Source organism: Achroia grisella, unplaced genomic scaffold, assembly GCF_030625045.1.
Source record: "Achroia grisella isolate CSIRO2021 unplaced genomic scaffold, CSIRO_AGI_Agris_v1 utg2167, whole genome shotgun sequence".
Taxonomy (NCBI): Eukaryota; Metazoa; Arthropoda; class Insecta; order Lepidoptera; family Pyralidae; genus Achroia; species Achroia grisella.
The window spans coordinates 139,865-142,517 of record NW_026712716.1 but is presented as its reverse complement, the minus strand read 5'-3'; the positions used below and the strand labels follow the sequence as shown (position 1 = coordinate 142,517).

Below are 2,653 nucleotides of genomic sequence, written 5' to 3'. Positions count from 1 at the left end.
CTTCCATAAAACCTTGTATCTCCACTTTCAACCCCTTACAACCCTTTTTCACATTAAAAAGTAGCCTATATCTTTCCTCAGGGTATAGACTATCGGTGTACTAAATTTCATTTCAATTGGTTCAGTAGTTTAGGCATGAAAGCGAGACAGACGGACAGTTACTTTCGCATTTAAAATATTAGTAGGGAAGTAAGGATAATCGAATTTTTCACTTAACAGTATTACAAAATTAAATTATAGTAATAATAGTGGAAATGACGCAAAAAAAATTTAAAATACTCAAAGATTTCTAGTTAGGTGGTAATTTGGTATTTCAATTAACAGAACCGCAGCCCGGCTAGCTCAGTCGGTAGAGCATGAGACTCTTAATCTCAGGGTCGTGGGTTCGAGCCCCACGTTGGGCGATAATTTTTGAATCGAAATTGTACTTTACGTTATTATTTTTTTTTTTTGTAATATTTTTGTTTTTATTATTGTTATTTTCATTTGATAATAATTTTATTTCTTAGACATCTGTCTGGAGTGTCGTCTCCTTTTATATGGAATTGTAGTATTCTTTAAGTTTAAAATTGCTAAGTACTGTTAGTAAAATATGTAATTTAGAAAAAACGTATATTAACATAAAATACATTAATGACCCCACAACCAGTGGCGTAGCTACCTAGAGGCCAGGCGGGGCAGTGCCCCGGGGCCTTCAAGCTCAAGGGTCCCTCGCACCCTTACCAGAAAATTTCGATAGAACTGAAAATATCTCCCATTTTCAGAATAAATATGACAGGTTGCAACCTGACTTTAATCATGGCAACTCAGTTAAGAGAAAATTCGAGAGTTATACCTTCGGAATTCCCCTATTCTCTCTGTGGGTTGGCAGTGTTGTCAATTTGATGGATAGCGATAAGTGCGTTTTAATAATTGCTGCTCAGCAGTGGAGCCCCAGTTTCTGGTTTAGCCCAGGGCCCATGGTTACCTAACTACGCCACTGTCCGCAACATGTAACATATTTCTTTATTTATTAACAAGTATTACCCGACTGTTCTTAAAAACACAATTATAAGTCTAAAACTCACCTGCAATCTTCCTCTCTCTCATTTTCCTCCACAGCTGTTCTGCTTTCCGCATCGGCCAGTTCTCCACCTTAGCACTGAAGGAGCGGAAGAACTTGTACTCCTTGAAGTGAGACATTCTCCTCTCCATTTTGCTGGGCGTGTGACCAGGGGGAGGGGACGGCGCTTTAGGAGTGTTCGACGGTGACGCCATCTTTATGCTTCTACCACGCTTCGCAACTATCAAACTTCGCTACTACACTGCTTCGCCACTACCACGCTTCGCTACAGTACTTCTCAGTAAAAAATCTACTAAATTCGCGATTTGGACCCGCGTTTTTTATTTAAATTTCCACTTTACCGTCGACGTGTTACTCAATTTCAACTTTATCATTTTTATTACGTCGACGAAATTCTAATTATTGTTGTTTATAAATATAGATTCTGTAATATATTACGTTAATGTTTTCCTATTATTTGCTATAAATCTATTCAACATAAAAGTAAAGATTTATATCCAGAGAGATGTTTATTATTCATGTTTTGATAATTTCTCTAAATAGACCGGGATCCTTCTGAGTCCGTTTAGTTAGCCCGTACTGCGGCGCAGTTAAAAATACCTAATGTCTGTTACTAAACCAATATTAGTTAAGCACTCGTTTGCGGAGCGTCTGTTAATTAACCTGAAACAGAAAGACGGTACTTGGTTAATTGTATATGAATAATTGAGAAGAGGCGCAGAGTTGGGCGTACGCTGCACTGTTTACACACTATGCGAACTGCCTACACACGATCTAGCATACTACAGACCGACTTGCGAGAAGCTTTTTTTTTAATTGTATTTGAATAAATTAATAAATGAAAGATCTTTATTGTTCTCCTTAAAAAAACTTTCATATACTCTATTACATAGTATAAAACAAAGTCGCTGTCCCTATGTATGCTTAAATCTTTAAAACTACGCAACAGATTTTGAAGCGGTTTTGTTTAATAGATAGAGTGATATAAGAGGAAGGTTTATATGTATAATACATGTACACTCATACGAAGCCGGGGCGAGTAGCTAGTTATGTATAAATATATTAAAAAAACGTGATGTGATATTAAAAAAATGTGATGTCTATTCAAAAGAGCCTCAATGTAAGTTTATTTGAATAAATGATTTTGTATTCTATTCTATATAACATCTAATGAATGATAAAGAGGCAACAAACAAATTCTCAAACTCAAGTCAACAATCCTAATGGGGTATATATGTTATATAGAAGTGACTAGCCTCGGTGACCTAGTGGTTTAGTACACCGCTTTACTATCCGATGGTCGTGGGTTCGATTCCTCGCACGGTACAAACATTTGTATTCATGAGTATGATTGTTTGTATCAGTCTGGATGTTTTCTATGTATATTATGTATTTATTTACAAAAACAAATGCATCCATGTCTTTATATCAGTTGTCTAGTACTCATAACACAAGCTCTGCTTAGCTTGTGACTAGATGGCGCTGTGTGAATTGTCCAGGGTTATTATTATTATTTATATATCTACACATCTATACATATAAATAAAATTGTAGTGTCTGTTTGTAATATTGAAATAACCGTTTTTTACT

At 35.8% G+C, this 2,653-nt stretch overlaps 1 non-coding gene across 1 annotated transcript; it reads left to right on the top strand.

Annotated features, from left to right (window-relative positions):
* Positions 1-331: 331 nt before the first annotated feature.
* Positions 332-404, top strand: Trnak-cuu (transfer RNA lysine (anticodon CUU)). The gene has a single exon. It is a non-coding gene; the product is annotated as a tRNA-Lys (tRNA).
* The last annotated feature ends 2,249 nt before the right edge of the window (positions 405-2,653 follow it).